Source organism: Lactuca saligna, chromosome 5 (genome assembly GCF_052625555.1).
Source record: "Lactuca saligna cultivar CGN05327 chromosome 5, ASM5262555v1, whole genome shotgun sequence".
In the NCBI taxonomy this organism is placed as follows: Eukaryota; Viridiplantae; Streptophyta; class Magnoliopsida; order Asterales; family Asteraceae; genus Lactuca; species Lactuca saligna.
The window spans coordinates 220,003,613-220,026,464 of NC_136421.1; the positions used below are offsets into that span (position 1 = coordinate 220,003,613).

A 22,852-nucleotide genomic window follows, 5' to 3' on the forward strand; every position below is an offset into this window, starting at 1 on the left:
ATGGAAAATATATAGAAAAATAATAGAATCTACAAAATGCTTGATGCTTGCCAAAATAAAAGTCTCGAGCTAATCTTTAAAAATAAAAACGACTCGTTGTTGCATATGATGTCTAAAAAGTAAAAAAAATTAATTATATTGTTAATATTTTATACTAGGTTATAACCCGTGGAAACAACGGTCAACATATTTAAAATATTTATATAGATAAAAAAAATAATAAATGTACAAAAAATCCAAGTTATTGTCGATTGTAAATAATTATCAATTAATTTTTTAAGTAAAATAAAAAGAATAATGCTATTAGGATATAATTTTGTATTTTCAAAATTTGAATTGAATTTGACTTGTTATAAAAAAATGAAATAATAAAAATAATAGAAAAATATCACATGTCAAAGAGATATTAAAAAAAAATTGATACGTATCATTTTTAGGTTTCATTTATTAGACGAGATAGATGTGCATAAGGTCATATACTAACAATATTTAAAGACATAATATAAATATATTCATAAATAATAAATTTATTATTTTCAAATTAGAATAAATAAATATTTATTTATTTATTATTTATTAAATAAACCAAAAGAAATTATTTATTAACTTAAAAAGTTATGTATTAAATAAAAATTGGGTTTATTTATTAAAGTCAATCCAGTTTTTTTCCCACGAATATAATTTGTCACATCAATTTCAACTCATTCAACTCATTTGTTACATAATTATCAATCATATTAGGGTATTTATATTGTAATTTCGGGTGTGTTTTTAGACGACCCTTTTTTTTTTCACTCGTTCCATACAAGATAGAAAAGGGTGTTTAATGTAGGGTTTTCTATGAGTATCTTCCTCTATTTTCCAAATTCACCTTCCTGATTTGATTTGTTGTTTTTTTTTTTATTATTTTGTTTTTTTATTGTTCTTAATTATTATTATTATTATTATTATTATTATTATTATTATAAATTTCGAACAAAATTTTATAATTCGGACGACGTTATAAAATTCGAACGGCTATATAAAATCGGTTTTAATTATTTTTTGTTATATAATAATAATAATAATAATAATATAAATTTCAAATAAAATTTTATAAATCGGATTACATTATAAATTCAAACAACTATATAAAATCAGTTTTTAATTCTTTTTTATTTTATATTTTATAAATCGGTTTATAAATTGATTTTTAATTCTATAGATTGAGTTTTTAGGGGGGGGGGGGGGGGGGGGTGGGGGGGGGGTAAATTTAATTAATGGTGTACTTATAGCACCCTTAATGTACCTCTAATCTATAGAATTTATCCATACACTCAATTTTTTGTTATTTTATTGTCTTTAAAATTCTTTTCGATCGCACAAATTTTATTTTTGTCTTTTTTGTCTTTATTATTATTATTATTATTATTATAAAAAATTGATTTGATTAGATGTCATTTTAATAGCCTTAATGAAAAAAATAACACAATTATAGTATTAATGAAAAAAAATAACACAAATATAGTCCAAATGAAAAAGTAATATATGAATAGTCCGAACAAAAAAATAACACAAAGATAGTCGGAACGGGAAAGTAATAAATGGATAATCATAAGAAAAAAAAAAGTAAGATATTGATATTCTAAATGAACATAAAAATAACATAAAAATAATTCAAATGAAAAAAATATCTTTTTAATGTTAATAATAATAATAATAATAATAATAATAATAATAATAATAATAATAAAAACAACAAGAATAATAATCTCTACTTATTAAAAATAATGAAAACAAAAAAAACACAAAAAATAAAAACATACGGATAGTACAAACAAAAATAATAATATTATCTATTTATTAAAAATAATAAAATAAAAAATACATCAAAATTAAAAAAAAAATCTTATTAAAACTTTCGCCATCACTTCACTCCATCAAACATATAATCACTAACATTTTCATTTTTATAGTTTTAAAAATTGAACATAGCTTTTGTATAAAAGTTATTTTTATTTTTTTTTAAAATCAAGTACCCTACATTTTTTAGATCACATTATTTATTTATTTATTTATCTTTATTTTTTGGTTTAACTCGACTCCATAATAAATAAGACCTCTCCTTCACTAAACTTTATTAACTTCATCCGAATTTTACCCTTTAGCCTCCGCTTTCCAAAAATCTATTCAACACAAGTCCAAATGATATCATTTAAACCATAATTTCCTGAATTTACAACATTTTACTCCCAAGGCTAACACCAATAAATTATTATTGATTTAGGGCTCCAATAAAATAATATGAAATATACTTCTCATCTCGGGCTTCATTAATTAATTATTTTATTTAATCTTATTTATTTAAATTCCAAAATAGAATGTAAAATTTATTATGATTTCGGTCATTAGAGATAATATCCATTTATCTTTATTGCTAAATTTTATAAAATGATGAGTGTATGCTCATACATATTACCATCCACTCTATTAACAAAATCGTATCTCAAACCACCACCATATCGGTGATAGTTTCCAATATTTTTGGCATGGTTATTTCATGAAACCAGACAATAATTAATAGTTAGAATTCATAGGTTTACCATTGCCTTTCTCTAGACTCGGTTTCTTTGTAAATCGATAAATCCATTCTAATGAGCTTAACTCAAAAACTGGTGGTCGGAATCTATCCACAAACCCAAAACTCCATAACTAAAAGATTATGGTAACAATATGTGTCTAAAGAAATCGAAGTGATATAAGATGATGTCATCGTTTCAAAATTCAGAGACAGGTCTCTTTTGTTTAAACTTCATGGTTCTCTTTCTCTTTCTAGGTTTAAAGTTTCCCCATTCATAACTCAACCACTAAAGGAATGACGTTATGCAACATTTTATGCACCAATTAAAGACGAAGATCGTCACATATGTTCCATAACAAAAGTTCTAGTTCGAATCAAATCTGAGTTGTATCTCATGAGAGGTTTGAAGAGAATCACTTCCTCCTCTTCAATATCACTTGGTTCTTCCTCCATAGCCTCTCTCTCTCTCTCTCTCTCTCTCTCTCTCTTCGTCTCTTGCTTTTATTAGTAAACTTCATATCATATTGATCACAAATGATTGATCCATACTTCAACTTATCGGTCATTTTAATTGAAGAATGAAGAACATGGTTGACATGGATCAGATTCCCTAAACTTGAATCGTCGTTTTGTTTTTGGAATTATAGATGTCTAAAAACTTGTTTGATTTATTAGCTCGTATCCTCCCACAAAAAAATTTATTCGAGAGATTAGGTTTTCATCAAATCTATTAGATCCATAGTTTAAGTGAATTAAGTGTCTTATAGTAGATCCGTAAACTTAAACCGTAAAGTAGAAAATATTAATTGACAACTCTTGGTGGAAATAAGCCAGTCATCATTTTAGGGAATATGATATATATATATATATATATATATATATATATATATATATGTGTGTGTGTGTGTATGTGTGTGTATACGTGTGTGTGTGTGTTTATATTTTTCCTATGAATTTCGTTACGGTGTATATTTTGGTGAATGTTGCGGTGGATATTGCGTTGAATGTTGCGTGTTGAGTAATTTGATGTGGTTGTATTGTGTAACACCTATTTTAGGTATGAGCTAATCCTTTATATTTTATATCTTCATTTTGGGTGGCCATGGCTTGGTAGAGCCTCGCCACATCGTGGCGATATTTTCAAGGATTGTAGGATTTAAAGACACACCATGGCGTGGCAACTGATTTTAATGAAACCCTAATTTTCAAGCCTCACTCGCTGTTTAAAGGAATAAGGAGGCTAGGGTTTGTTCATCATCAGCCTCCATCATCCTCAAGTTTCGAAAGCCCCTAACCCAAATTCCTTCTTATGAGTTGTGAGTCCATTTTGGTGGTTTTGGTTACTTTTGAAGGAAAAAGAGACTTTTGGAAAGGATTATGGTACTTATTTGGTAGAGTGAATATATCTTTGGGCATCTTTGGACCTTTGTAAGTGTCCAAGCTCCTTGCTTTTTGCTTCTATGATTTTATATCTAAGGTTTTGCCCCATTTTCTTCTTGTGTAACCTAGTTAGAATGGAAGGATTCCATAAAGTTGGCAACTTTATTGATCCTAGAAGTCCCTTTGAGATCATATTTTGTATATATGATGTTCCATGGAAAATATTATCCTATGCATGAGTTTGAAGCCTCTTTATCACTCTTTTAGACATAAAATGGAGGATACATGCATGTCCATAAAGCAGCCAACTTTATGGCTCTTGGGGTAAAGGAAAACCCTTCTGGAAAGTTTGGGCTTTTGTCCTCAATGATTAAGGAATTGATGGTTGAGTTGTACTTCTTGTATGATCTTTAGAACCTAGGTTTAGAGATATTCTCTTAATGAAGTGTCTTGATGGATAAATCAGGAGACTTCATCCATCAAGATGTTGGAAAGGAGTATATATTGGCTTTTGAACCCTAGAAAACGAGTTAAACGCAACTTGAATCAAATAATCCATTCAGATTGGTCCCCACGACATGAAACTAGGCCGCCATAGTATGGAGACTAGGGATCAGTTGACTCATTTGTCGTTTTGTGCCCACACCATGGCTATGGAAGGCCACAACATGGAGAGTTGCTGATGGCATTCTAACTTCGTCTTTGTCCATTGACTCCTTGATCTAAGTAGAGTTTTGGTCAACTCTTAGTTTTGGAAGGTGGACTAAGGGTTTACCTTGTTTGAATGTCTAGGTGGGGTATAGAACATGTAGTTCGGTAGTGAGAGCAGTAGCAGTTGATTATCATTTGAAAGGTAAGTCTCTTTACTGTATTTATGGGTCGAAGGCACCAATGTTGGCCCAATGGTTTATGTCTGTAGAATTCTAGTTGACTTTGTGACTTTTGCATGTATTTGTATGTATATCGGACATGGACCGAAGCCAGCGGGGCCTGATGAATACTGGGCGGGACCCGATGTATACTGGGCGGGGATTAATGAAAGTCGGGCGAGGACTGATATTTATATGGTATGTTTTATTTTGGGGAACTCACTAAGCTCTGTTCTTATGATTTTATATTTATGATTTCAGGTACTTCCGATTCCAAGGGGAAGATATCGACGTGATTGCGCCATGATTCCACATTTATGATATGATTTGTACTATGATAACCGTTTTATACATTTTCATACTTTGATGGGTTTTAAAATGAATGATTGGTGGTTTTTTTTGGCTTAAAATAAAAAAATTACTTAGTATTTTTCGGATGTTACATATTGATATTTTATACTAATAAGAGTTCTGAAAGAAGTTTGAAGTTAATGGTGCTGACAATGCACTAAGATTTGTAGAGATATTACTGAACGTTAGTGAATAACAATATTTGTAGTGAATTACACAGTGCAACGATTGGACATACGCATCACGACATGTCGAATAAAATAGAAACATACTTTGTTTTGGCGTGATGGGAACGACATAAATTTGTGACATGAATCTAAACTATGTTGTTAAACAAATTGAATGAAATCACAATGTAAATATGAGATAGTGGCGGTGCGTAATTTACGAAGATTATAACAGGGAGATTTTTTTGTGCGTAAAGTATACAAGAGCGATGTATGATGTAACAGGCAGATGTAGCAAATTGCTAGGTTACCAAAATGTTTTTAGATGCGAACACCTAGTTGATGAAAACTAATTATGTGAAATCCATATGACTTGGTGTAAAGTATAGTTGTTTAGGGTTAATGATAGAATAAGTTGATTTCGATGTTCGACGATAAGTATATAGTCGTACAAATACTATGTGTAACATCCCGAATTCAGGTGTGTCTCTTAAACCCTTCTCCTTTTCCCAAGTTGTAAAAGTAAGCCTTAATTGAATAATTAAGCTTGTGAGTACGCTGGACGTACTAAAGGGTACGTTGTGCGTACTCGCGCGCTTAATTTTGGACGCGGACTCGCCTGGGTACGCTGGGCGTACCTAGGGTTATAATGGGCGTAGCGGGCCCAGGTGTAAACCCTAATTTAGGGCTTATGCACTATAAAAGCAATGTTATGGCCTTGGCCTCAGTCCCATTTCAGAGAGTGAAACCCTAATAGAGAGTCCTCCTTCGTTTCTAGCTATTGTATTGGTGTTCTAACCTTCTAAGTGTCATTTCTAGGTGGTGGAAGAGAAGAAGAGGCCATTTTGGCGGCTAGAAATTGTGAGCAAGAGTAGATCCGAGCTTTTCAGAGGTTGGAGCTTCTTCCTGAGGTAAAAAGCTCAAAAATTGACTTGTTATTCGTGTGGTGTGCTTCTTGGACCAATTTCTAGGGTTTTTAGTCCCAAGATGGAGACTTTATGAGCAAATGGTCTCCACTGGCCCAAATCTATCATATTTCAGGACTATAAGAGTTGTATGTTCGTAAAAATGTAATCTTGGATGTGGATAATGAGCCTCACATGAGATCTAGATCTTTTAAGGAGGAAGGAAAAGTATTAGAGGGTATAAGGACCTTTACAGCCCTGCAAAGGCTTAAATGTTCCGACTTTATGGAATAAGAGGTCTAGAAAGAGTCAGATCTGGAAGTTGGGTGAGTGTCTTAGCCGTTTAAGACCAAAAACCAAGAAAGGCTGAAACTGAGACTTAGACTAGGCGTAACTCTCAGTACACGCAGCGTAAGGGGTTGATACCCATTTGTGACTAGCCGGCGTACACCCCGCGTACAAAGAAGGTACGCGCCGCGTACTGCCTTCAGTTGACTTCCGTTGACTTTTAGGGTTTTGGTCAACCCTTGGACTTTTAGGGTCAGGGAGGGGTAAAATGGTCTTTTACCCTTCTGTGGAATTGTAGAGTGGATTTAATCTAGCCTTGTGAGCCATTATTTATTTGAGAGTGTTGTTATGTGATTAGGCGGGGGCTAGATCAGTGTGTTCGACTGCGAGATTATCCAAGATACCCGAGGTGAGTCTTCTCACTATACTTTACCTAGAGTGGTACTAAGAGTTATGTCACAGAGTATTTTGTATGCTATTTATATGATGTGATACACTGAATGATTTCTATGTGATTTATGCTATGTATGTTTCAGAGTTTATAGAGTTAGAACCGGAAGGTTCACAGAGTTAGGACCAGAAGGTCCATAGAGTTATAGTCTCGAGTAGCTAATATGTGTTATATGTGGTATTTTGGGGAACTCACTAAGCATTTATGCTTATAGTGTTGTGTTATGTGTTTCAGGTTCCAGTGAGGATCGCAGGAAGGCGTTGGCATGATCAGTACACACACGAGGAGTTTTTATGCATTATGATCTTGGGATTGTGTTTTATGGTTGTTATATGATACAATGACATTTTTGTGATATTTATGAATGAAAGCATGTTTTTGGAAAATGTAAAAGATTGTTTTGAAAATTTGGGTGTTACAAGTTGGTATCAGAGCCTTGGTTTGAGGGATTCGGGTGCACCTTCGGGCGTATCTGAACTCAAACTGAGGATTAGAGAGATTTTAAAAATAAAATTCACTAAAATTTCTAAAGAGTAAAAAGGTTTTTGAAAGAGCAGTGTGTATGATCAGCCAGCGCCCGAACGATGATTTCCCAAAATACCCTCGCATTATGAATTATGCGATATGTTATGATATGTTATGCATGCTAGAGTAGGCCACGTATTCTTATTAGGGCTAGAGTGTCCTGGTTTTGGATGCCTTAGCCTAGGGATTTTGCTGCAAGGAGATTCTTGAGAGTGAATAGATAGCAACAAGGAGCTTATGAGAGATCTACTAGAGGGTAGACTGTGTATAGAGAGAGTAGAGTACTTGGGACTTGGGATCCTAAGAGGAGGACTTGGGATGAATACTGATGCGGTGTGGACGGTAGTATTGGGCCCGTACTACTGAAGGCACCGGAGCAGTGCGCAAGCCAAGTAAGAATCTTTGGGGTACCAGGGAACGAGTAGGGTCAAGTTATCGAGTGCGTATATGTTCGAGTGAGTCTCTGATATGTTTTATATTGAATTTCAGAGACATCATGGTTGGGACACGTCATAGATCGGGGACCAACGGAGCGAGTGATGAGGAGCTCCGCCAGATGATTCATGAGGATGTGTCTACGACCATCCATGTGGAGATTCCAGAGATGTTTGGGTCTATCAAGACCACTTTGATAGAGACTTTCGATGAGAGATATGCAGCGATTACTGAGGCTGTAGCCACTGCACCTACCGCAGTTGTTGCTGCTGTCAAACCTCAGGGTGGCGATTCGTTGCTGTTCTGGGAGTTCAGCAACACGAAGCCACCAGAGTTTGATGGGACGTAGGATCCGAGTGCTGCGATGAGATGGGTTTCTGATATTGAGGGATGCTTCTATACGTGTTCATGTCTAGAGCATTCGAGGGTCCGGTTCGCGCTGAACCAGCTTCGCTTGGGAGCGAAGGACTGGTGAAAGTTTGTGACGGCACACTTTTCATCTGCTGAGCTTGTTGCGGTGACCTGGGAGAGGTTCACCGCTATGTTTCGTGATGAGTACGTTCCCCCGATGGAGAGGGAGTGTTTGGCATGGGAGTTTCTGACCCTCAAGTAGGGTACTGAGTCTGTTACTGTGATCACCAGGATGTTCCATGAGAGGGGGATGCTCTGCGCTGAGCATGTGTCTACTGAGCAGGCACGTATAAGTTGGTATATGAGTATTCTGAGGAGGGACATACGAGAGTTCGTGCCGAAATCGTCATACCGGACATTATCCGAGCTTTAGGAAAATGCTCGAAAGAGGGAGATAGAGCTGGAGACTCAGGTTAGGGAGGAGGCGGAGTCTCAGGGGAGGGATCAGCGACCGAATCAGTCCCAGCCGATAGCCAAGCGGTCCAAGCCCGTCGATTCGAGATCAGGGAACCAGAAGGGCCGTACTTGTGGAAAGTGCGGCAAGGGTCATGAGGGAGTGTGTAGAGAAGGGTCTTGCTACAAGTGTGGCAAGGAGAGGCATATGGCTATGGATTGCCCCAAGGGATTTGCAGTCTTTTTTCACTACAACCAGACTGGACACTGGAATGTCGAGTACGTTGGGCATACACACGCGCTTAAACCCTTCTCCTTTTCCCAAGTTGTCAAAGTAAGCCTTATTTGAATAATTGAGCTTGTGAGTACATTGGGCGTACTCACACGCTTAATTTTGGACGCGGACTCGCCTGGGTACGCTGAGCGTACCTAGGGTTATGATGGGCATAGCGGGCCTAGGTGTAAACCCTAATTTAGGGCTTATGCACTATAAAAGCAATGTTATGGCCTTGGCCTCAGTCCCATTTCAGAGAGTGAAACCCTAATAGAGAGTCCTCCTCCGTTTCTAGCTATTGTATTGGTGTTCTAACCTTCTAAGTGTCATTTCTAGGTGGTGGAAGAGAAGAAGAGTCCATTTTGGCGGCTAGAAATTGTGAGCAAGAGTAGATATGAGCTTTTCAGAGGTTGGAGCTTCTTCCTGAGGTAAAAAGCTCAAAACTTGACTTGTTATTTATGTGGTGTGCTTCTTGGACCAATTTCTAGGGTTTTTAGTCCCAAGATGGAGACTTTATGAGCAAATGGTCTCCATTGGCCCAAATCTATCATGTTTCAGGACTATAAGAGTTGTATGTTCATAATAATGTAATCTTGGACGTGGATAATGAGCCTCACATGAGATCTAGATCTTTTGAGGAGGAAGGAAAAGTATTAGAGGGTATAAGGACCTTTACAGCCATGCAAAGGCTTAAATGTTCCGACTTTATGGAATAAGAGGTCTAGAAAGAGTCAGATCTGGAAGTTGGGTGAGTGTCTTAGCCGTTTAAGACCAAAAACCAAGAAAGGCTGAAACTGAGACTTACATTGGGCGTAACTCTCAGTACACGCAGCGTAAGGGCTTGATACCCCATTTGTGACTAGCCGGCGTACACCCCGCGTACAGAGAAGGTACACACCGCGTACTGCCTTCAGTTGACTTTCATTGACTTTTAGGGTTTTGGTCAACCCTTGGACTTTTTGGGTCAGGGAGGGGTAAAATGGTCTTTTACCCTTCTGTGGAATTGTAGAGTGGATTTAATCTAGCCTTGTGAGCCATTATTTATTTGAGAGTGTTGTTATGTGATTAGGCGGGGGCTAGATCAGTGTGTTTGACAGCGAGATTATCCGAGATACCCGAGGTGAGTCTTCTAACTATACTTTACCTAGAGTGGTACTAAGAGTTATGTGAGAGGGTATTTTGTATGCTATTTATATGATGTGATACACTGCATGATTTCTGTGTGATTTATGCTATGTATGTTTCAGAGTTTATAGAGTTAGAACTGGAAGGTTCACATAGTTAGGACCACAGGGTCCACAAAGTTAGGACCATAGGGTCCACAGAGTTATAGCCTCAAGTGGATAATATGTGTTATATGTGGTATTTTGGGGAAGTCACTAAGCATTTATGCTTACAGTGTTGTGTTACGTGTTTCAGGTACCAGTGAGGATCGCGGGAAGGCACCGGTATGATCAGTACACACATGAGGAGTTTTTATGCATTATGATCTTGGGATTGTGTTTTATGGTTGTTATATGATACAATAACATTTTTATGATATTTATGAATGAAAGCATGTTTTTGGAAAATGTAAAATATTGTTTTGAAAATTTGGGTGTTACACTTTGTGGAATAAGGTCGTTCGGTCTGTTACTTAGGCCGAGATGCAGGCCATGATGTGGATTTTACGACTTGATTCAAAGAACAATATTTATCCATTGGAGATGAAACTAGTGACCTAGGAATACCTAGCACTAGAACAAACTATTGAATCGATGATTGAAATCACCAATAATTTCAAGGAGAGGACATTATTTTTCCTTGATTAGTATATTTGAATGGGGAAGATGAAAATATCTCGTTACTGATAGGTTTTAGGTAAAAAAAATAAGCTACAAAAATAATTCATAAGTTCACATGGAACCTACTTTGGATTTATGCTTTAACTATTGAACATATAACTTTAAATTGCAAAACAAGAACCCTAAGGGAAGAAGCTATTCTGGAAAATAACTAGAAAGGATTTTAGAATTACATACCTTTCAATTATTAAAGTAAACAATTGATAATCCTTAGATCTTAATCTTCTTGGAAGCGTAGCACCACAATTGTTGTGCCTCTAATGAAGTCACACCCAAGAGCTAGCAAGAAGGAAACTATATATATATATATATATATATATATATATATATATATATATATATATATATAGAGAGAGAGAGAGAGAAAGAGAGAGAGAGGAGGGATGAAATTTTTAGCCAGGGTTTCTCCAAGGGATATATGGTGGTTGAAATTAGGAGCTAGGAGGCTCTTTAAATAGTCAAGGTAACTTAGCCCCAAAGCTAGGCTTTAAGGGATAACCCTAGGATTCCCCTACTTAGGGACTAAGCAAATCTGGAAGCCTTATCCAAGGCCTTGGATGAATTCATTAGGGTTTACCCTATGAATTTCATCTACCTCCTCCAAGGAGGTTCTGGAACATTCCTTCCAACTATTTAACAATTGCAAACTAGTCCCTGTATTTTACAATTAATACAGTTGGCCCCAAAATTAATTCCAATTAATTTTTTTGCTAACTGTTAATTAAATATTATGATTTATAATTAATATATTATTTTCATAACACATTAATAAATCATTAATATTAATCTATTAATCTTACAATAGATTAATTTCTCTCTTTTCATAATTTTCTTGTCCAATTGTCAGGTTTGAAGGCAACCCAAAAGGATTGTGCTGGTTTCAATTAAAGCACATGCCAATTATAGTTATGGGCTTGGACACCTAATCCAACAGACTCCCACTTGGATAAGTCTATAACTATAATTGCTAGTACGACCTCTAAATCGACAGTAAATTGTTGCTTTGAAAAGTTGTTGTCGTACTCTGACCCAGTCAGTTACGTGTCCTAAGATAAGTGATCATATAGCCTTCATTCTGCAAGATATCCCTGGACTTAAGATATGGAATGCAATCAATCTCTTTGTCCAGAATCTGTGTTTCCCGATTTCTAATTTGTAATGATATAGGACTTCTAATTGAACACATCAATTTAGCCCTGGCTGGGCCCAGCATGTAAGTCAACAACAAATCATCGAGGGACCCACATATATTGCTTTTCCCATTAGGAAAAAGGAACAAATAAACTTTGACTCATATGTTTGTATCTTTTACTTATCAAACCATACACGACAATATGTTTTATAATACCAAGTTATTGATGCATTTTCGTATCACCAATGCATAACCGACTTGTAAATTACAAGTCATGTTTCTCCATTTCAAGATTATAAGATATTATCGTCTCAGTATTACTCATGATGAATTCCATGAAGTTATACTCTGAGCAAGGGTTCATTTAATACTTGAATCTCCATTTCTAAGTACTTATGAATATTGCAACAGTTCTATTTTTGTGTTTAACTCCCTTAGACAATCTGCAATCCAATTAATGACAATCTTAATTCACTACTTACTTCGAAAAGTACGAGCGACTGTGGAGTTTGAATAATCATATTATTCGATAAGTAAAACATGCAAATTATGAAACATAATAATAAACAATTGAAAAAAGGCAGTAAACAAACTCATAAATAATACTTTATCATTTAATCACCAAAAATAATTACATTTACTTTTTTACAAGTTTCAGAATACATTAATATAATTGCTAAAACTAATATCATCTCTCAGTCCAATGCTCTAAGCATGCTGAGTATACTTAACCCTACTCAGAACCTTTGTGAGGGGGTCTGCTAGTTTATCCTCATATGATACACTCTTTATGACCAGATGACCTTCTTCTACTCTATGTCTGATAAAATGGTACTTTCTATCAATATGTCTGGTTTTACCATGATCTCCGGATTCTTTTTTTAAAGAAACCGATCCTTCATTATCGTAGAATAGTTGCATGGGCTCCTGAATGGTTCGATTCCGAGATCTCCGATGAAGTTATTCAACCAAACTACTTCTTTCGATGCTTCACTCATTGCTATGTACTCTGATTCACAAGTAGAATCGGCCACAATATCTTGCCTGGAACTTTTCCATGTAACTGCTCCTCCGTTCAGTAGAAATACGCAGCCAGATTGAGAACGGAAGTTATCCCTATCCGTTTGGAAGCTGGCATCACTGTAACCGTCTACTCTCAAAGTATTACTGCCACCAAGCACAAGGACCCAATCCTTTGTCCTTCGCAAATACTTGAGTATATTCTTAACCGCTATCTAATGAGCTATACTTGGATTTACCTGATAACGACTGACCATGCTCAAAGCAAAGGACACATCAGGGTGTGTACATGTCATAGCATACACGATTGATTTGACAGTGGAAACATAAGGCACACGACTCATGTCAAATATTTCCTCATTTGTACTCGGACATTGAGTCTTACTCAATTTAGTATTGCTCTGGATAGGTAGCTCTCCCTTCTTGGAAATTTCCATACTAAACCTCTTTAGTACCTTGTCCAAGCATGTACTCTAACTAAGTCCAATTAGTCTCTTCTTTCTATCTCTCAATATTCTAATCCCAAGAATATAGGAAGCTTCTCCAAAGTTTTTCAGGGCAAAACACTTTCCAAGCATATATTTCACAGTTGGAATGTCCTTATCAATGAGTAATATGTCATCGACATATAACACCAGAAAAGTAACTATACTCCCATTAGCCTTGATATACACGCATGACTCATCTTCACTACTAGAGAAACCAAACTCTTTGACTTTCTCATGGAAGCAAAGATTTCAACTACGAGATGCTTGTTTCAATCCATAAATGGATTTCTCAAGAATGCACCCTCTATCAGGAAACTTTGCATCAACAAAACCCTATGGCTAATTTATGTAAACATCCTCAACCAATTTCCCATTAAGGAAAGTAGTCTTGACATCCATCTGCCGGATTTCATAGTCATGCAAGGCAGCTATGGCGAGCAATATCCTAATAGATTTAATCTTAGCTACTGGTGAGAAGGTCTCATCATAGTCAACCCCAGGGGTTTGAGGGAAACCTTTTGCAACCAGTCGAGCCTTGAATGTATGTAGATTTCCATCCGTGTCGGTCTTCTTTTTGAAGATCCACTTGCACCCAACTGTCTTTCAACCTGGTACATTATCAACCAAATTCCAAACTTGGTTTTCATACATGGATTTTATCTCATTGTCTATTCCCTCTTTCCACTTAGAAGCCTCTGGGCCTACCATTGCTTCCCTATAATTATCTAGTTCATCCAAATTCACAAGTGTCCTATCACTGATAAATGTTTCACTATCTGAAGTAATATGGAACCCATGTAACTTAGGTGGAACACTAACCCTAGTGGATCTTCAAATATCAACTGGTGGCGGAGGAGGATTGTTGTTCTTTGAGTTGGATCTTTTCTTTGGAGGCATCTTGATCTATAATAGCCAGGAAAGAGAGGATCATAAGTCCTCTGAATTGAATCAAGAGATATGGAACAAGAGATATCTCATTATAACAGGTATAATGATCTACTAAGCGATAAAACAGGAAAGAGTTATCAAAGCAGATAAACTATCTCTAAGGAAGGAGTGAGTAGCACCACTCGGAATGAATTTCTACAATGTATTCGGTTTTTGGCTAAAATACTCCCATAGTATTTTATGTTTCATTGCGACGACGACTCATTGTTTGGGTATTAGGTAAGTTTTAGGCATGATGGACACCACAGTCACTCCCAAGCACATGTTGGTCGTGTCTCGAATGAATATAGTTGATCAGGCTATATTGACCCTAGACACGACTACATAACTGCCCAGGTTTAACCGCAGCGTACAACACCCATTTACTTATGTTTTGTTCTAGTCGTCGTTACGGTTTCCGGCGGTTAGGTATTCTTGTATACTTTTGAAAAATACTTATATTTTAAAGTATAATTTTAGTTCAGAGCACTTCGTCCCCTTAGTGTTTATAGTCTTATACCATGTAAGGTTTGATATACTTAGTTCACTATAAAAAGGGCTCTGATACCAATCTGTCACACCCCGAAACCGATGGCGGAAACGTTCCAGGGCGGAGGACGTCATGTAAAGTATCACAACCAATATACATAGCAAGCATAGTAAACACAAAACATTATATTACATAGGAATAATTACATTTGTTTGAAAGTAAAGTAATACATGTTTTAACTGTACACTAGTTTGAACAAAACTAAAGACGTGTCTGCTAAAACGCTTCGTCCACTCCAAAAGATCGCGGGTACTTGTCTAATGTGGACCTGAGAATACAAGCAGTTTGAAAATCAGCATAAAGCTGGTGAGTTCATAAGCGGTTTGTTTTCTGAAAATGAACAAGTTTCCTTTAGTTTTCTGAAAAAGTTGTTATCCAAGAAAACCCCATATTTTATTATAAGTAAAGTATAGTTATCCGTTTGTTATACAGTCTGGTTATGAACAGTTCAGTTATCCCAGGAAAAACCCTTATTTTCCTTAAAATTTTGTAGTTGGTTATCGGTTTTGAATGTAATGTACAAGTATCTACCATACTTAAAATGTTTGTGTGAAGTTTCGTGAAAACCTGGTTATCCTTGAAATGTATGTTAGTTTTAACACATATATATAAAACTATTGTGTGAGAAGTAAACTAATTCTTAAGGTTATTAGTTTACTAGATCCATTATTACCAACAAGTAAATCTTTGTTATCCATATTGCGAGTTCCATAACCATACGCTAGACTAGATATGGCAATAAGAAGTCCAATATCATTTTATGACTTTTGTCACCCTTGAACCTTTCGGTTCGACTGTAACTAGCAGCCAGGTGCGGGGTTGTCAATCCCGTATAGATCTATACACTCAAGTCACGTTCTCCGTCCAAGAGATTCTGGTTACGAGGGCAGTCCTCCACTCGCATATCTCTGTGGAGTGTTTCAGAGGACGTGTCCCCAATTATTAAGATTACCAAATTTACAAGTAATAATGCGGAAATTCCTGTTTGTGATTCTGTTTACAAAGGGGGTCCTCCACTCGTGATCTCTGTGGAATGTTACCGAGGACGTGTTCTAATGTTCTAGGTTAATGATTTTAACATTAAAGAAGTGGAAAATCATTGGTGAAATATATAATATAACACTATATAATAAGGTTTGCAATTAGTTTGAAAACTAACTCTGCAAGTCAAACAGTTGGTTTATACGGTTTCCAGTGTTAAAAGTATATGAAATATGAAACATTTCAAATCAAATAATAAGTTTGAGTACAAGATATTCTTGTACTTTTGCTTGTATTCCCCCCTGAAAACATGGAAAAAGGTGTAGGGGTATGAACTCACCAGACGAGAAATGTGTCGGTTGGATGCTAAGTGTCAGTTCAGGGCTTGAGTACACGCGAGGTTCCTATGTAATAGAAAGAGATACATAATTTTATCTAATTAGACTTTGAACTACTAATTAGATAAGACAGTACACTCCGAGGTGTGAAAACACTTCATTTCAAGTGTTAGGAGTGACTCGGGTAGTATCTAAGGGTGTGTATGGCCTAAATATGGAGTTTTCTCTTCAAGAGTAAACTCCTAAGGGATTTTTCGGCCCTAAGACCATATCTCCATGAGTTTACGACCGTAAACTCATGGTGGGGTGTTCTTGGTAGCTAAATGGTCTTAAAACTCTTGTGGGGTAGTGCTAGGCTTAGTTTTAAGGCATTGGAAGAGGACTTGATCATCATTTCGGCCATTTGAGGAGTTTACGGTAGTAAACTAGGAGTTTACAGCCTTAAACTCTCAAGTACCTATTCTTATTGTGTTTTGGTGATCCTAGGTTAAGCCCAAGTGTTTCTAGTCCAAAGTACAAGCCATGGAAGGAAATTAGGGCACCATTTGACCACCACAAAGGAGTTTACGGCCCATGAATCATTCCTTGGGGGGGTTTACGGCTGTAATCTCCCTAGGGGATGGTTTCTTGCATGTTTAAGGTCCCTAACACAATGGTGGATGATTCTAGACATTATTCCAAGGCTTAGGAGGTGTTTAAGGGGCATTTTAACACCCTAAAAGGTGTTCACAGCCTAAGAAAGGGTGTTTACGGTCCAAGCATGTTCTTGGGAGGTAAACTCATGTTTATCTCTCAAATGATAAGGTTTTGGTGTTCTAAGTCCAGATTGTAAGCCCCTAAGTCATATCTAATCTCTAGAAGTGGTTTGGAAGGGTTTTGAGGCTCCAAAACCCCAATTATGTGTGTTTGCGGCCTAGGGCTATTCCTGGGCCGTAAACACATGTTCTTGGTCCTATTTCATGAATTAAATACGAATTTGAAAGCTAAATGTGTTATACTATGAGCTAGGAAGGATTACATACCAAATTGGAGCTTGAAAGGGGTGATTTTGGATCAAAGATTGAGTTTGTAGAGAGAGAGTGGAAAAGCTTCAAATGAATCCCACTCAACTTTAAATATGGTTCGAGTTTGAGGCTCGGTGGAATTTTACCCGATACTGACGTTAAACGGGGCTTTTGGTCGTACCCGATTAAGTTGTCGTAACCCGACGTGGTCGAAACTAGAAATTTTCCAAATAACAATTTGGGATGATTTCGCATGTTTTCATTGTGTTCTGACACTTATGATGTCAAAATAAGAAGTCCCAATTTAATTAATTTAAACTAAAGTTAACGGAAAAATTGGAACGCAACGGTTTTACTGACAGAAACGGGTTACAGCGACGAAAAGTTTTCGGATTGTCACAATTTTGAAGATGAGAACAGAAAAAGAAAATCCTAAAAACAAAAATCAAATAAAAATAAAAAGAGAAAGATAAAAGAAAGCAAACTATCATAACGGGTTGGCTCCCGCCAAGCGCTTCTTTTTAAGGAGTCGTTAGCTGGACTCCTTCCTATCTACATTTCTTCATTTTCCTGCATCGGGAATGTACGCCTAATCTTTTGCGGTTTATACTTCGTCTTATAGGCATGTATCTTCCTTTTGTATGCCTGTCTCAATTCTTCTCTCTTTTTCCTTGAGGCATCTTCTTCAATTGCATGCATGTTCCTTTTCCCCATCTTTTTCTTCTTCACCCTATTTTATTGAACCCTCTTTTGTACTTCTCCTTCTTTAAACTTAATTACTTCATAATTGATAAAAACTCGGGCTTGAGGTTTGGTTATACGTGACTCAATGAATGGGTTATCAGCATCATCTTTCTTAACCGTTGCATTCCCCTCTTCTCCAAGTGGAATGTCTTCATCTTCTTGCATTATTGTATCGAGGCAAGATACTTGAACGTGTTGAAAGTCACCATGCGCTTTAACAATTCCGCCTTTTGCTGCTCGATCTTTTAAAGAATTAGGAAAAATCTTCATGTCCAAATCAGACAAGGGACTGGTGACAAGAATATCAAGAATATCCAATTTGATGAAATTTTCGACTGGACTCATCGAGTCTCAAGTTGACTAGGCGAGTCGGTGCAAATTCCTCGCACTCCATTATGTTTTCTGAATCAGTTCCTTCCAGCATCTTCTCTATCTCCTCTAAGTGCTTTTCAACATCATTATTTCCTCCAGAAGATATTAGAAATTTACTTGGATCTTCTTCTTGTAAGAGTGCAAGTTCTTTTTGGAGTATTTCATCATCCAAATCAATGAAGGAAATTTCTTCTTTTCTTGCTTCTTCTTGCTTAATCTCTGGTATAGCTTTAAACACAGCTGACTCATCTCCTACCCTTAATGTTAGTGTGGACTCGCATACATCTATCAATGCGCATGCGGTATTCAAAAATGGTCTCCCAAAAATAATTGGAATTTTGGGGTCTTCTTCCATATCAAGCACTACCAAGTCCACGGGGAATACAAATTTGTCCACTTTTATGAGAAGATCTTCACAAACACCTCTTGGATAAATGATCGTCTTGTCCGCCAAATGGATCTTCATATTAATAAACCTTGGCTCCGGTAACTTCAGCTTCTTGAAGAAAAAAAAGGCATTAACTTTATACTTGCACCCGAATCGGTCAATGCTTGAGTAGCAAGTATATTTCCAAATTGCCACGGAATGGAGATGCTTCCCGAATCGCCCTTCTTTTATGGTAGTTCATTTAATACTAATTCCGCGACTTCTGCCATATCTTTTCTAGCAGCAAAGAGACCCTTAAGCAAGTTCATATATGTGGGAGTTTGAAGCATCGTTTCAACAAATGGGATGTTGACTTGAAGGGCTTTAACATGTTCCATGAAAGCTCTGTATGCTTTGACCTTTTCATCTGGTATGGCTCGAATTAGAAATGGCAAAGGAGGCCTGTAAGGCTTTAAGGAAACAATAGATTTGTCATTAGGGCATGGACTCGTCGAGTGCATTAGACGAACTCGGCGAGTCGGGCTGGGCTTAGCTGAACTCGACTCTTCTGTCTTTTCTGCTTGCACCTTGGTTGAGACCTTCTGTGCAGGGGTCAGAGGAGTGAAAAGTTCCCCATAACCGGATGTTATAGCATTCACATTCTCCATTCTCGGATTATTCTCGGTTTTACTTGGAAGTTCACCAGGTCTTATCTCGTTCACTTGATGTGCTAGTTGCCCAAGCTGTTTTTCAATGTTAAGAATATATGCTTGCTGATTCCTAAGTATATTTCTGGTCTCTTGTATTGCAGCATCATGATCATTGTGTCTTTTCTCGGACGCGGCTATAAATCTTGTGAGTATTTCTTCTAAATCGGCTCTTTTTTCCATAACTAGTTCTTCCTTTTAATAGAAACCCCTCTCTTTTTGCTTGTATTTCTCTTCCTTTGCCTTTTTGTATTCTTCATACAGGAGCCACTCCTTCTTGCATTTTCGCCAATTTTCATCGTATCTATCACCACTTGAATAGAAAGCTTGCACCTTTTTGTTTCCATTCTCATCCAAATCACAGTCTTTAGTTAGGTGCGGTCCCCTACAATTTTCACATCCCATCCGGATAGCATGGATTGTTTGATCCATCTTCGTCATTCTTCTATCTAAACTGTCTAGTTTAGCCATCATTGCCGCCATGCTATCGTTGACTGTGTTCACTACCCCCCTGCTTACTTCATTTCTTGGGTTGTGGTATTCTCTAGAATGTTTAGAGAACTCTTCAATTAATTCTTTGATTTCTGTGGGTGGCTTCCTTGTCAGCGGGCCTTGCGAGTCAAGTAACTGCCTTGTGGTGACATTGACTCCGTCATAGAAGATGGAGACTTCTTGTTGGCTATTAAGGTCATGGTGTGGGCAATTCCTTAGTAGGCTCTTGTACCTCTCCCATGCTTCATATAGTGACTCTCAAACTTGTTGTTCAAAGTTAGCAATGGCCTTCTTCAGCTTGGTTATTTTAGAAGGTGGGCAAAAGTGATCAATAAATTCTTCTTTCATCTTAGCCCATGTTGTGACTGATCCGGGAGGGAGTGACTTGAGCCAATTTTTTGCAGCACCGTTGAATGTAACTGGAAGCATGCGAAGTAGCTGGGTCTCGCGAAGTACATTTGGAACATTAAAGTAATCAGCTACATCATTGACTTCATCCAAGTGCTTGTAAGCATCTTCGTGGTCTTTTCCATAGAAAGGAATCTCCTTTAGTTGAGCGAGTATGTGGCCCTTTAGTTCGAAAGTAGCAGTAGTGGGAATTGCGGGTTGCATAAGTCCTGGGCCGATATTGTCACACATCCCCTTCTTCCATTCCCTCATGGGGATTTCATCGATGTTAGCCATGACAATGGCTAATTCGTCATCAAAGTCGGATTCGCACCCGAAAGTGGGGTCTTATTCTCCTTCGGTTTCGTACTCGGTGTCCTATTTGATCGGGTCTTCTATTGCTATAGAGGCGTTGGAAGCTCCTGATTTGCTGCTATTCTTCTTGCTGAAAATGGACTTTAGATTTAGTTCTTTGAGGGAACGGACTCTCCAACGGATTTTCCTTTGTTCTTCCTTCGGGCGGACTCCGGGTCTTCTAGTCGAGGAACCAAAGGTGTATCAGCTCCTCAGGTCATGAAACAACTGCAAATAAAACAAGAGAAAAAAACGCGTAAAAAGAACAAAAATAAAATAAAAACTAAAACTGTGAATATCGATGGACTCGCCGAGTCGTCACGAGTGCACTCGATGAGTTCAAGGCAAAAACAGAAAAATTTTCTAATTAACTTATTAAAACGGATATTTATTAAAACCTATACTAACTACTAAATTACCTAAGAATTAACTTTGTGTAAGATAAATCCCACACAAAGGATCGATAAAAGTAGAAATAAGTGCTAATTTAGTACCGTTCCCCAGCAACGGCGCCGAAAACTTGATGTGTGTGAACTCAACTAGTTTTAAACCTACTTTTAATTATAAAATAAACACACAAAGGCATTGGACCTATCAATTGTGGTAAAGCTAAATAAGTAGGGTATCGAACACAGGTAACGGTAAATTAAAACTAAAAAAAACTAATTTTATCTAAATTTAAATAATAAAAAGGGGTTTTCTCTAGTTTTACAAGACTAGAGACTTACTAACTATTACTTAAACTAAAAACTAGAAAAGCAAAGATTCAACTAAATTCAATGACGAAGGGGACTTCTATTTAGTTCAACTCAATTGATCCTATGGTTGATATTATGGTAATAGTGCAATGAATTAATTCTTCTATTGGCTACCGATTCAAGTAATTAGATTCATGTTCGCTGCACTAATTCTTAGAGAACAAACTAACTCAAATAGTGGCCAGTTGTCTAATTTAATTTGATTCACTAGGTTATTTATTCGGGTTAATTTAGACTGGTAATAGCTAACTAATTTGGTCCTTTAGTTAACCTCTTGTTAATGGTCATCACACAAGCTTACACATGAATTTACCTATTTTTCTATTAATTCTAGTTTCACAGTCGCTAATCCTAGTCATATAATGAAGTGGTCACATAAATTATATGAGGTAGCAATTAAGAGATGTTCATGCAACTTAATTATCTTCCTATTAACATAAAAGTAGTTATCATTCACACATAAGGTTCTTTTACAAGCTAGAATCAACAAAATCACCAATATTAGATCGATCCTACCATATATAATCAATCCATAGTATCAATTTTGTCTCCCCAAACAGAAGTTTAAAGGTTTTAGCTCATGATTGAGGTGATTAACAGCATAAAAATGGAATCTAAAAGTCTAAACATAATGAAGAACAATAGATTAAAGTAAGAATGATGTAGATTTGCCTCAAATCTTCTTCGAGATTGGTTTTAGGGTTGTATCTTCGTTCTCCAGACCTCTCCTGACTCTAATTCGCAGCTTGCTTCTCCCCAAGGGTTCCAGAATTCTTTATGTCGATCTGGAAAGCTGTATTTATAGATTCGAACCGACTCGTTGAGTCCACCGCTAAATTCCCATGCACGGTAAGTCTTAGAGTCCTTATTTTCTCAATCCTTCAATGCGACTCGCCGAGTAGTTGACCCTACTCGCCGAGTACCTTAGATTTTTAGCATTTTTCTTCTTTGTTCAACTCCCGAGCTCCCAACTGCTTCTCCTGCTTCCTTTTGCTCCCGAGCTTTGCTTTTGGACTGAAAACACAATTCAAACACTTCTAAGTATTTTTTGTCCATGATATGCTATAAATTAGCTAATAAATGATAAAAATCTATAATTAATATAAGACTAAATATGCAAATATCAGTCACAATCTTGTGCAACATTCGAAAACAGAACGCATTGCTCTTCGCTATCACTTTATTAAAGATCATGTAGAAGATGGCAACATTGAAGTTCATTTTGTAAAGACACTTGATCAGCTTGCAGATATCTTTACAAAGCCATTGGATGAAAAATCTTTCGTAAGAATCCTGATGGGATTAGGAATTACCGAAGCAAATTCTGTTCCAGGACTGATTTCGTAAGAATCCTGATGGGATTATGCACAATGGTTTG

General features: G+C 36.7%; 1 non-coding gene across 1 annotated transcript; it reads left to right on the forward strand.

Annotated features, from left to right (window-relative positions):
• Positions 1-20,168: 20,168 nt before the first annotated feature.
• LOC144999148 (small nucleolar RNA R71) lies at positions 20,169-20,275 on the forward strand. Its single transcript, XR_013660668.1, has one exon. It is a non-coding gene; the product is annotated as a small nucleolar RNA R71 (small nucleolar RNA).
• The last annotated feature ends 2,577 nt before the right edge of the window (positions 20,276-22,852 follow it).